We start from the raw sequence: 14,381 nt of genomic DNA, 5'->3' as shown, positions 1-14,381 counted from the left end.
CACCTGTGACCCCGCCCCTGAGGCCAGCCTCTCCCTCAGCGCTGGCTCTGGCTGTGTGTGTGTATGTATTTTTGTTTTGTTTGTTTGTTTTTGAGACAGGGTCTCACTCTGACAGTCTGCAGTGTCCTGATCACAGCTTACTGCAGACTCCAACTCCTGGATTCAGGCAATCCTCCCACCTCAGCTTCTCGAGTAGCTGGGACTACAGACTGGAGCCACCACACCCAGTATGTGTGTGTGTGTGTGTGTTTGTGTATATATATACTTTTTTTTTTTTTTTTTTGTAGAGACTGGGTCTTGCTTTGTTACCCATGCTGGTCTTGAACTTCTGGCTTCAAGCAATTCTCATGCCTCAGCCTCCCAAAGTGCTGAGATTACAGGCATAAACCACAACGTCTGGCCCCTGTGTGTGTACATAGAAAGTCAAAGTGCTAAACCTGGCACCTAGGAAACGTCCCCACCTAGGCATTGCTTGCAACAGTCGGTATTTTGTGCACCTGTGCTTTTATTTCGGGAGCTGGGACAGTTATATTCATCAGAACAGCACGGTGTCAAGGCCCTCACCCCCAGAAAGCTTAAGAGACACTGTTTTATGGAGGAGAGTGAGATTGGAGGAGCCCCTGACTCCAAGTCTCCTGATCCTTCCTACACAAAGCGACGCTGAAAAAAAGTGCAGGACACTCCATTTCCTCCTGGGACCAGACAGGGAAGCCAGAACCACCATGGATGTCAAATTCCAGCAAGGAAATACCAGTATAGCAAAATCTCCACGTCACATTTTAAAGCTCACACAATGGCTCAAAGAGAACCAACATCAAAAAACCGAATTCCTAGCTCAGGTGAGATCACCAAAGTTGCCTGTGAGGTTTTGTGGAACCTGCAGGTAGAAAGGGCATCTTTATTTAGAGCTGCAGCCCAATTGCTCCTGCATCTTGGGGCCCCTTGAAAGGACCCTCTCCCTTGAACAGTACATAGGGAGGCCATTTCTGGGGAGAAATGTAGACTGTCCTTGGACTCCTGAGGTTTTTACACTTACTTGCTGACTCTGTGGACTTTGACTTCATCATTAAACATCTTATAATGATGTAATTTGCTTTGACTGTAAGTGTAGAACAGGACACTGTTCCTGAAGCAGGAAACAAGGGACTGGTGACCTGAACTGCCACCCCCTCTGTGGTGCTCAGATGCAATGAAATCGTGAGGCAACAAATCTATGGCTAGGTAAAGGGTCAACTCCATTTCAGCAAATGTTTCAGATGTTCCTTCCTGCCTAGTAATGTTCCAGCTTTACCGCAGCCTTAATCTTTTAAAATGTATATTTTCCTTGGTGTTGATTTTAAAATAATTCGTATGTATTTATTACACTGGGTTTGTTGCAGTAAGCCACCTCGAATGTTGTTGTAGAATTAAAGTAAGCAAATAAATGTGTGGTTCTCCATGGAGTTATTGCTAACACCATCTTAAAAATGTATTAACCCCAAATCCAATCACTTCTCACTCCTCTACTGCCTCCTCCCCAGGGCCATCCTCTCCAAGATAGTAAACCAGAAGGCCTTCCAGCTGGGCTGCCTGCTGACTCTCACACCCGCTGTCCATCACCCACACAATAGGCAGAGTGAGCATTTCAAATGGGAATTAGAGCTCATCCTCGCCACCGCGCCCCACAGACACGCCAGCCTCTTCCCTTCTTAGCCCAGTGAAACCCCAGTCTCTCACTATGTTTTACAGCCCCTCATCCCTCATCACAGGATCCCTCTGGCCACTCTGGCCTCATCCCACCCCTCTCGGCCCAGCTCACTCATCTCCACTAACACTGCTCAATCCTGTCTCAGGCACCTCCCACTGGAACTCCCCAAGTGCACCTACTCCCCAGGGATCCAAAGGGATCCAAAGGCCCCTCACACCATTCAGGTCTCTGCTCAGACGTCCAGTGTTCAAATTCCCAGGAACATCTTGATCAACAGACTATATCTCCTACCATCCTCACCACCATCAACCTTCTAGCTCAAGCATATTTTCTCCATAACAATTATCACCGGTATTAGAATTGTTTTCATTTGTTTCATTGGTTGTCATGTTCTTCGAGGCAGGGACCTTGTCTAGTCACCACTTGGATTTCCAGCATCTAGAAATCCAAGGACAGAGAAGGGGCTCAATAAATATGGGTTGAGTAAATGGGTAAATATAATTGGTACACTGCTTTTTTTTTTTTTTTGAGACAGAGTCTTGCTCTGTCACCCAGGCTGGAGTGCAGTGGCACAATCTTGGCTCACTGCAAGCTCCGCCTCCTGGGTTCACGCCATTCTCCTGCCTCAGCCTCCCGAGTAGCTGGGATTACAGGCGCCCGCCACCATGCTTGGCTAATTTTTCGTATTTTTAGTAGAGATGGGGTTTCACTGTGTTAGCCAGAATGGTCTGGATCTCCTGACCTCGTGATCCGCCTGCCTGGGCCTCCCAAAGTGCTGGGATTACAGGTGTGAGCCTCTGCGCCCGGCCGGTACACTGCTTTTGAGAAGTAATTTGATAATATGTATGAGAAGGCTTAAAAATGTTCATGCGGCCGGGCATGATGGCTCACGCCTGTAATCCCAGCACTTTGGGAGGCCAAGGCAGGTGGATCATGAGGTCAGGAGTTCGAGATCAGCCTGGCCAATATGGTGAAACTCTGTCTCTACTAAAAATACAAAAAGTAGCCAGGTGTGGTGACGTGTGCCTGTAATCCCAGCTACTTAGGAGGTTGAGGCAGGAGAATCTCTTGAACCCAGGAGGTGGAGGTTGCAGTGAGCTGAGATCTCGCCACTGCACTCCATCCTGTGTGACAAAGCGAGATTCCGTCTCAAAAAAAAAAAAAAGTTCATGCCTTTTGACCCAGTAACTTTTATTGAGAAATCTGTGATTTTAAAACAAAATCCAATATATAGAAAGATCTTTAGGTATAAGGATATTAATTACAATAATGAAAAAAACATACAAAAGAAGAGTGGCTAGGTCCTCTGTTTGGAAACAGCCTACAGCTGGTGAAAGCTGTGTGTAAGAAGATTTTGTAATATGATAGAAAGTTGCGTATTGATAATAAAGTTTTGAAAAGCAAGATTCAAAATAACTCATAAGCATGACGACACTAAGTCATCCTGCACAGTCACCCGCATGCACAGAAACCAGGAGTGGAAACTCAGGGGCAGCTGCAAAGCACAGCTCCAGGCCCCTTCCCTCTGAAGTCTGAGGCTCTGCCAGGCAAAGGTTCATCCCGATCCTCCCAGTGGAGACACTGGCAGTTTCCATCCTTCTGCTTCTTTATACCTCTTTATATTTTCTGTACTTGAGATTTTACTTCCTAAGAAGATAAAATACCTATTAGAAAGTTTTAAAAATTTGAAATAAAATTTTAAAGAAGTCCAAATGTCTGGCCAGGCGCATTGGCTCATGCCTGTAATCCCTGCACTTTGGAAAGCTGAGGCGGGCAGATCACGAGGTCAGGAGTTCGAGACCAGCCTGGCCAACATAGCGAAACCCTGTCTCTACTAAAAATACAAAAAATTAGCTGGGTGTGGTGGTGGGTGCCTGTAATTCCAGCTACTCAGGAGACTGAGGCAGGAGAATCGCTGGAACTCGAGACGCAGAGCTTGCAGTGAGCCAAAATCGTGCCACTACACTCCAGCCTGGGTGATAAGAGCAAAACTCTGTCTCAAAAAAAAAAAAAAAAAAAAAGTCCAAATGTCCATTCCCAACTCAGCTTCAAGGAAAGTCTCCTCTAGACTCCACAGGGTAGAAATTCCTGTTGATGGCACCTTCAGAAGGTAAGAAAGGAACTCTTCCTCCACCATGCCTGACCCATCTTTGGGTTTTAGGCGTTGGCCGACTGATAAAGGCAATACTGAGAGTGTGATCAATGTGTAGACAACCTATTGTCATATAATATGAATCTCACCACACCTGAGAGAGTGGGATAGATTCTCTCATTTTCATAGTTTGGGCATCTGAGTCCCTGAGAGCCTGAATGCCTGACATGGATTCTCCAAGAATGTTGGCCCTGAGACTCTAAAGGGCTCCGGGTCTCCTGTGAAGCCCCCTATGCATGCACCACACCCGCAGAGGCTCCACAACGGCGGGAAGAGCACCCAGGGTCAGAGCCCAGGCGAGTTCACACTCGGGGACCATCCACATCCAGGGCGTGCAGAGGAGGGGCCGAGGTGAGAGCCCAACCCCTGCCTAGGCTGTGGTGACTGGTGGCTGCACGGGAGTCCCAGTGCTCCTGGAGCTATCATTCTTTATCTCCTGAAGACCCTGGACCTGCACATACAAAAACTCTGCATTTCTGGTGGAGCGGTCTTCTCTTTTGAGATGTAAACACTACTTCTCGAATCTTAAAGCCAGCCATTGCCACTCCTAAGGGATAAGCCTCTAACTCCACTGAAATTAGCCTCAGAATTTCTGCTGAACATTTGGAGCCACAGGCAGGAAGTCTGTGGGATTTGTACCTGGCTGATCTGGAAGGTGGTCCTGAAAGGTAGTGTGTGACTAGGTGGGCTTTGAAGGGCATGGATGTCCCTGATGAGAGGAGAACAAGACAGATGGGAAGGTTCCAAAAGTGAACTTTAGTGGGCCCTGTGCCCAGCACTAGGATTTGGAAAATCTTTTCCCAGCCGCTTTCGGCCTGTGGGTTTTCATTCTGCTTTCCTGTCTGCCAAGCCATTGCAGGCAATCCCTTCGTTTGGTAAATGTTTATCAAATACCTACTGTGCGCGGGACATTGTTTTAAGAGGAGCTGGGACTGAGGTAAGAGGAAATAAACCCTCCTTGCCCTCAAGGCGTGCCCAGTCTTGCTCAGGCAGAGATCAGTAAGGAAATTAAAACACAATTTGAGAGAGGAAAAAGGAAGAAACCGGTCAGGTGGGCAGTTATGGTGGGTCCTCAGTTGAATTATTTCAAACAAAAGAACAGCCTGCAGGCACAGAGAAGGGAACTTGCACAGGGGGGCTTGCCTAAGACATGCCCACAGCTGCACAAATAAGAAAGGCTACACAGGAGACTTGCCCAGACATGCCCGCAATGGAAAATTCTGTCCCCCGATACATGGGCAGTAAGGGAAACAAAGCAATATGGAGTAACTCAAGCTAAGGGCCTGCATGGGCACTAGGAGGATGGGGTGGAGCTACCGGAAATTCGTGCCTTATGCAAATGAGACACCCAGCCCTCATCAGTTTCTTGTAAAAGCCTTTGCATTCAGCTGTAAAAATGGCAGCCGTCTTCCAAGCCTCCTCTCTGCAGGGGAGAGCTTTCTTCTTTTGCTTATTAAACTTTTGCTCCAACCTCACCCTTTGTATCCACGCTCCTTAATTCTCTTGGTGGTGAGACAAAGAACTCCAGGTAACACCTCACAAAGAGACTGAGAGGCTGCTACGTTGTGGTGCATTGGCAAGACTGACAAACTGGCTAGTGGGACATGAACACTTGCTTGGTAGACATATATGTAGATCTTCAGCTCTGACTAATGAAGGAATACCAAAAATCTCATAAAAGAAAAAATATTATTTGAGGTTTGTTTTGTGGTGTAAGTGGGAGCCCCACAGGCACCCAGGATAGGAGAGCTTGGCTCAGAATCCAGGAAGTGAACATCTTTCCCTGGGCCAGGCCAAGAATGAGACTAAGCTGATTGAGGAGCCTGGTGCATCCTGGCAAGAAAGGGTGTCTGACACCTGACTATCCAGAAGTCACAGCTACTCAATATTGAGACTTGAAACAGAGAGAGAGAGAGAGAGAGAGAGAGAGAGATCTGATTTGAAAAGCAGAATTCTGCTGGGGGCTTGTTAAATGCAGAGTCTCTGATACAGTAGGTCCAGGCCAGGCCCTGAAGATTGAATATCTAAGTTCCCAGGTGATGCCAATGCTGCTTCCCCCAGGACCACACTTTGAGAACCACCACCCTAAGGCAATCCGTGTTGATTTCTAATATCAGAAGAGGGCTGGGAGTGGGCTGGGAGGCAGAGGTGTAGGATCAGTGAGACCACACCTGACCCACCCTGGACAGCTCCCCACCCCAATCTTGCAGCATTTTATTTCCTGGGAGTCCTGGGAATGGAAGACACCCAGGAAGGGACCAAATGTGGGGTCACAGGGTGATCCAGAGGCTCGGCTTCATAAAGCACCTGGGGCTCCCGCCACTCCACAACTGGCCTCCACACCCTCAGTCTTCCCACCCCTCACCACACTGACCTCCAGACCTTCCTCGACTGCTCTCAGCAGGTTGGGCCTGGGATGTGGCCCTAGGAGCTCTGAGTGTACCTTCTGATCCAAAGATAGGGTGACCTCGTATGACAAGTACTCCGATGGGCCATTAATAGGACCTTGAACATTTGGCAAATGGCTTCAGTCACATGTGCTTGAGAATTCCGGTGTTTTCTAGACATGGCATCCATGAGCCCACACAAACACTGGAGGGCGTCGTGAGCACACTGAAACCCATAACTGCTGCACTGGATCCCCTAGAATCCCTTTCCCACTTAGACCAAGATTTGAACAAAATTTCCTTCACCAACAAATTGCATTTAATTAATCATGCTGTTATTTTACCTTGTAATGGAAAAAAGACAGATGTAAAGAAAGATCATGCAATTAAAAAGAAAACAACGTACTGAATTAAAATGGCAGTAAACCTCCTTGTTAAAGGAATAACATAATATTTAGAAAATTAAATTTTATTTCGATAAAGGTTAAAAAATTTGATTAGTTTTTAAAATGTTTTTCATTTTGAATTTTTTGGGGTTTGTTTGGTCTCCCTAGGAATTATCTTTTATTTCTTGATATAGTTCAAAATTCAAAATTCAAAATGTTCAAAAGGTAAAATGTCTCTCTCTTACCCTGTCTCATCCCCAACAGGCAACCAAGGATATCAACTTCTTGCTTATTCTTCCAAATATATTTTATGCATATGCAAGCAAATATAAATGTGTATATATATCCTTTGTCCCTTTTCACACAAATTTTAGCAGACTCTATATGTTATTCTACACCTTGCTTTATTTCTTCTGAACAATGTATCATGGAGACCATCCCATGAGGGAATATCAAGAGTTTCCTATGTCTTTCTTCTTTTGTGTTAAATGTTTGTAGACTCCGCCGTGTAGATATGCAGCGCTTGTTTAGGTTTTCTTAGGAAGGTAGGGAGGCCTCCTTATGTTACCCAGAGTGGAGTAGAGTGTATTCACAGGTGAATGCTACTGTGCCCAGCTTGCAGTGCTTTTTTAACCAGTCCCCTAGTGACAGACATTTGGATTATTTTTTCTTTTATGTGTCATTTTCTTTCTTTCTTCTTTTCTTTTTGCTTTTACAAACAGGGTTGCAACATATAATTCTGAATACAGTCATTTTTCAAGAATGCAGGTGTGTTTTTGGACACATTGTTAGAAGTGGAACTGCTGGGTGTATGCATTTTTAATTTGGACAGAAATAGCCATACTGCCTTTCCTGAAAACATTTCCAGTTTGCAGGCCCATCTGCAATATACCAGAGTACCTGTTTTGGTACCATTATTTTTTTGATTATAAAAGTATGTAGAGATATATATTTGGGAGCCATCTGTGTCTAGACGATATTTAAAATCCTGGGAATGGAGGACACTGGAGTGATTAGGAAGGTAGTAACGCCCCAGAGTGCTCCAGCATCTACAACAAAAGGAGCCAAAGAAGGGGGACTGAGGAGGAACAGCCAGTTGGGGAGGAAGAGAACTTGACCTGTAAAATGTCAAAGAAGATTTTAAAGGGGGGAGTTGATACAACCTCTTCGGAGAACAATTTGACATCCTATAACATCACATGGTAAAAGCACAGTAATCCCATTCCTACATCCGTATCATGGGGAACTCACACAGGGGACCAGAGAGAGATGACCCAGGATGTTCATTGTGGCAGTGTCTGTAACAGAAACAAGCTAAAGGTCACAGACAGGAGAAGAGATAAATTGTGGGATATTCCTCCCATGAATACTATCCAGCACTGAAAACAAATGAACTGTTTCTATGGGTGTGTGGGTTCACCTCATAGACCGTGTTAAATGATAAAGCAAGCCACAGAATGATACGTTCAACAAAAAACAATTTATACGAAGTCTAAAATCATGTCAAACAAAGGGATTTTAAAAACTTTGTAAAAATATAAACGCATTCACCGAATTCAAGACATCCACCACACCCCACTGGCAGTCCTTGCTTTACTCAGTACAGTATCGACTGAAACACATACCTAACAGAACTGTGGAAAATCAGGGCTATCTGCATATATTTCTATTATTTTCTATGTATACTACATATAGCCAATAATATTAAAATGTTACAAATTGACAAACCTGGGTAGTGGCTTCACAAAGATTTCTTTTAATTCTCTATTCTTCCAGCTAGAACTACTTCAGCTAGATCAAGTGGTGGCAGTGACCTGCAAAAGTCAGAGGTCACAGTTACCATGACAACCCCAATAGAGCAGGCAAGGTTGTGCTTGACCTGCGGGGAGTGTGGGGAAGGTTAACAGAGGGCAGTGTCCCAGGTTCAGAACAGAAGGACAGCCAGCAAGGGCACTGCTTGATATCTATGAAAAGAAAGCAAGAATTGAGGAGCAGGAGGCTGAGGGTGTTTGACCCAAGACAAAATTATAATCCATTCTCAATGCCTAGACCTCACCCAACTTTCAGATTCAGATCCCAGTGACAGAGGAGGAGTCTATATCCCTAGGAGGAAGAACCCTGGAACACCCTGGGAGTATATGCTGGGTCAATTCCCTGAGCTCTTCTGCAAAGGAACCTACAGCCATTTACACAGGAGAGACTGTACACTGAGAAAGGGAAACAGGCAGAATTTGGGTGAGTATTGACTTTGTGTGTGAGCTAACACTGATGCCCAGATTCCTACAGCACCATCATGTCCCATCACAGAGGGGCTTCCAGAGGCCAGGACACATTATAGCTCACAATCCCATAGTCCCAGCCCTGTTTAGTTCCCTATTCCATGAGTGCATAATGGCATTGATGCACTGGCAGCTGGAGTGACCCCCACACTGCGTCCCTAGCCTGTGGATTAATGGCTGTTATTGTGCTGAAGGCTAAAGGGAAACCTCTGAAACTGCCCCCATCCCAACTGAAGCGATATTACGTCCCAGGGCAGGTCTTGGAGGTTATTGCAGGTATTGTGGCGGTAGCACCACCATTAGAGAGCTGCAGGAGGTGGGTTGGTGCTGGAGTTGCCTATTATCTCCGTGTATTCTGTCATTGCAGAAACCTGATGGGGCCTAAAGAATGAACAGGATTACTTCAGACTTGACCAAGTAGCAGTCTTGATTGCAGCTGCCATGCTGGCTGGATATCACAGCTAGTGGAGGTTAACAAGGCTGCAGGCAAATGGTGTGCAGCCGTAGATTTGCTGAGTGCATTCCTTTCCAATTAGAAAGTGGATATGGAGTTATTCACATTCATACCACATTTATTTACAGTTTCCCTGAGAGCTATTATAACTCTCCTGTCATCTATAACATAGTCTTAAGAGATCCCGGACATTCTACAGAATATTAAATCTGTTCATTTCATTGGCAACATCATAGATTGGGATGGATGAGAAAGAAGGTGGAAAGTATGATGGAGGTCTTGGTAAAACACATGCATCCCAGAAAGAGGAGGATAAATCTTACAGAGTGGTGACTGCAGTGAAATTTTATGGGTCCGGTGGCTAGGGGCATGCAGGGATATTTCTTCCAAGTAAAAACAAACAAACAAACAAACAAAAACAACTCGTTGCATCTTTCATCTTCACTGAAAAAAAAAAAAAAGAGAGAGAAGCAGACTGTCTGGTGAATCTCTTTGGGTTCTGAGAGCACCATATTCCATATCTAGGTATATCATTTTGGCCACATTTTGGGTGACATAGGAGGATACCAGCTTCAAGTGGAGCCTACACAGGAAAGGACTCTGCAGCAGATCCAGGCTGTGGTGCAGGCAGCCACCATCCCTCAGATGCCCTGGTGCTGGAGGTGGCAGGGCTGGGAAAGATGCAGGATGGAGTAAACCGAGCATCAGTGGGAAAGTCACAATGGAGGGCCTGGGATTCTGGAGTAAGATCATGTCATCCACAGCAGAGACATATGCCCCCTTCTCGAAGCAACTTTTAGTGTTGCCAGCCCTGATCAGATAGAATTCTTGACCACAGGACACTGAGAACCATGTAATTCCAAGTGGTTGTATGAATTGGCTTCTGTGTGACCTACGGAGTTATAGATTGGACAGGCCCAACAGTGTCCATCATGAGATGGAAATGGTCCATGTGGAATGAGCCCAAACCCCAAGTTAACACCCCATCTGCCCAGAAAATACCTGCCCCCTGAGGTGGCACTGAACACTAAGCAGACAAATGGAAGTTAGCCAGCCTCCACTGTGGGCCAACTCAGGCCTTGCAGGGTGGGAACATGCATGCTGGAATCACAATATCTCCCTTCACGTGCCCATCTCGCCAGGTCACTCAATGGCCTTGGTCAGTGGGAGTCAGTGCTGCTGGACCCATAGGTAGCCTCCAAAAGGTGAGACTACCTATGGGTCCAGCAGCACTGACTCCCACCCACCAAGGCCGAACTAGCTGCTGCCGCCTCTGAATATCCAACTTGTCAGGACCAGAGTGCCGTGATAGGCCCTGATGAGCCCTGCTCAGGCACTATTTCTTTAGGTGATCAAAGTGCCACTAAGTGACACATTGACCACATTGACCCTCATCATAGAAGGGCCAGAGGTTCATCCTCACAGGGATAGACACTTCCTCCATGGGTAGGCTTGATTTTCCCTATTCTTAGACTCTCATCCAGCACCACTATCCAGGAGCTGCTGACATTCCTGATCCACAGGTTTGGAATTACTTTCAGCACAGCATCTTCCTGGGGGACCCACCTCACAGGGAAATGGAAGTAGGTGCAGCATGGGCCACGACCAGGGGATCTACTGATCCTATCACCATCTGCACCATGCGGGGGCTGCTGGCCACACAGAACACTGGACAGGCCTTCAAAAGGCACAACTCAGAACCAGCTTGGAGGAAACACTGAGGAATGGGTGCCATCTTTCAGAGCACAGTGCATTTATTGAATCAGAGACATCACTACGGTGCTGTATTCTCAGTAGGAAGAAACTTGGGTCCAGAAACCAAGGGATGGAAGAGGGTGTGGCTCCATGTCCCATCCCTTATATTCACCCACTGTGGAACTCGCACTTCTCATCTCCCAAATCTGGGCTTTGTAGTATAGGAGGTCCTGGTTTTCCACACGGAGGCACTCAGACAAGGGGACAAACAAGAGCCCACTGAGCTACACATTACAGTTGCCCCCAGGACAGTATGGGCCTAGAGACAAGCAGGGAAGAAGAGCACTCCCCTCCTCTCCAGGCAGGGGTGACGGATCCTGATCCCCAGGACGAGGCAGGGCTGCTGATACACAGTAAGGGCAGGAGGAGTTTGTGTGGAACCCAGAGATTCACTTGGGGGCCTCCTTGTTTCCCTTGTCCCATTGTAAATGTGAACAGAATCGTCCAGCAACCCAGTCTGACAGCGTTTGATTTCCAAAGGCCCAGATCCCTCAGGAGGAAGGTTTGAACCGCATTTCCAGGAAATTTCCCAAGGCCTCACTCCCGTGCTCTGTCATTCTCAGCAGCATTGGTGCAGAGGCTCTGCTTCCCATGGGCTGTTCCCAGCCACTCACACGTAACAGCAGGGACACTAAGACAGACCATTCCTGGGCAACAGGGGACTCCTCTGTTGGCCATCTGTGGCTGGAGGACTCCTCCATGGCCTTGCTCAACTCTCCTTAGATTGCCTGTGGTCTAGGATGCGTCCAACAACCCTTCTTTCCTTTTGTCCAGCACTGGAGTCAGCCTTGCCTCTGGGCCTGCCACTTTTCCCAGGGTTCTGTGGCTCCCTCCCCATATTCTTTGACAGGTGTGTCCCCCAGTAAACCTTGTGAGAGGCCCTGAGCCAGAAGCACTCAAGGAAATCTCTCCCAGATTCCTGACCGCTGGAAGCTGTGGGAGATGATAAGTATTTGTTGTTTTGGGTTGTCAAACTTTATGTTATTTATTATACAACAATAGACAATAGCGCTTCAAAAGAGAGAATGAATTACTACACTTTAATTTTTATTTACTCTAAATTAACTAAAAGCGATTCAATGTTATTTGGTTTTAAGATTTCAGTATTTACATGTATCAATAGGATGTATTTTATTAACATTCACAACAATCTATTTATTTGAACTTCAGTTTCCTACTATGACCCAATTAAACAGACAAGGAAGATCCTGACTATGGGAGGATGATTCAATGATGGCCTCCAAATAACCACCCCTGGTGATTCACCTTCCCCCAGTTACTCAATCAACACTACTGTAGGTGCCGCTGTGAAGGGATTCTGCAGATATAAGCAAGGTCCCAAATCAGTTGACTTTAAGGCCATGATTATCCTGCCTTGGACTGTCCTAATCAGCTGAGCTCTTAAAACAACTTATTTCTTCTTCAGCAAAGAGATTCACAGTGTGAGCGAGATTCAATGTGAGGGGCTTCCTCCACTGTGAGCTTTGCAAATGGAGGGGCCATGTGGCAAAGGATATGGTGGGCTCCAGGAATTGAGAGCAGCTCCACCCCACCTCCACCTGACAGCTGCCCAGGAACAAGGACTACAATCCCACAACTGCCTGAAACTGAATTCTTGCCACCAAGCTCTGTATAAGCTTGAAGGAAGACCCCAGCCTCAAGATGAGGACACAGCTTCGTGAAATCCTGAACTGAGAATCATTCACACCAGGCCTGGATTTCTCATTAAGGAAATGTAGAGAAATAAATGGGTGCTGTGTAGAGCCAGTGAGTTAGTGGTAATACGTTATGCAGTAACAGAAAATTCATACACAGGCTCAACAGATAAGCATATAACATTTTCTCTATTGGAATAAGTTAGTGAATTGAAATGTACACTCCTTGTATAAGATAAAATCTTTCCTAATTTTTTGGTATTCTTCATTTTATAATTTTTATGCAATGCAATTACATTTTAATACAATCATATTCATGAATTCACCAAAGACCAAAGCTAACTTTGTATCTACTATGTACCAAGTATGTCTTTACATACCGTGCAGTTGGTTCAGTCCTCACACCTGCTTTCCTCATGTTTCCTGCCTTGGGTCTGCAGTCACAGTTCTGGAAACTTCTCTGGGGTCCAAGACTAGGGGGTTCCTCTAGGACCTCATGGCCGTGTCTCTTCCCTAGTCCCTCACAGGATGATTTCTTCCCAGAGGTAGAAAAGGAGATGCTCAAGCTGTGTGTAACTATGGGAGACGGATGTGGAGGAGCTCACCTATGCCATAAACCCTCCTCTCCCACATCTCCTGCAGGCTCTGACCAGGTCCTGTTTTTGTTCTACCCCAGCAGTGACAGTGACCAGGGCTGTGATGTGTCTCTCACAGCTTGTAAAGGTGGCGTCCTGGAGGGCCTTCTGTGGAAGGGGGATGGGGTACAGGGGACAAGACTGGATTACGGTGATTCTTTGGGACACTTTGAGTGTGTAGTGGGGAGTTCAGAGTGTTACGCTTTATGGCCACTGACTTGAATTTGTTCATGACTATTGTTTTCTGTAGCCCGAGGCAGCTGTCTTGTGAGGGACTGAGATGTAGGATTTCTTCATGCCTCCCCTTTGTGACATCAAGAGCCTCTGGTGTCTCTTTCTGCAAAGGCATCTGAATGTGTCTGTGTCCCTGTTAGCCTAATGTGAGGAGGTGGAGAGACCAGCCCTCCCCCATGTCTACCATGACCCCCTTCCCCATGCTGAATTAGCTGACTTTACAAAAAGAAAATTACCATCAATAATGTGGATGGGCCTCATCCGATCAGTAGAAGACTCTGAGAGCAGAAACTGAGGTTTCCCAGAGAAGAAGAAATCCTGCCTCAGAATTAGAACATCTTCTTTCTGCGTTTTCAGCCTGCTAGCTTATCCTGCAGATTTTCATACTTACCACCCTACTAATCACATGAATAAATATCATAATATGAATACAAATACACACACACACACACACACACACACACACACACACACACCCTATTGGTTCTGCTTCTCTGAAGAATCTAGACTGATAGAGACTGTGGTACGAAGAGTGGTTCTAGAGGAACAGAATCTTTTTAAAAATTTTATAGCTAACCATAAAAAATACTTTATTAAAATGTTGAAATGTATATAAGCATAATTATAAATTAGCAATTAAGAATTAAATTGGCAAATAAGAAAAGAATTGTTTTCTTTTCCTAATACAGTACAAGCAACAGTAATGTGGATCTTCCTCACTTTCAGCCACCGTTTGCCCTAGGTGTCCTTCACTTAA

Source organism: Gorilla gorilla, chromosome 5 (assembly GCF_029281585.2).
Source record: "Gorilla gorilla gorilla isolate KB3781 chromosome 5, NHGRI_mGorGor1-v2.1_pri, whole genome shotgun sequence".
NCBI lineage: Eukaryota > Metazoa > Chordata > Mammalia > Primates > Hominidae > Gorilla > Gorilla gorilla.
The sequence above is the reverse complement of the archived record's forward strand: the minus strand, read 5'-3'. Positions refer to the sequence as shown.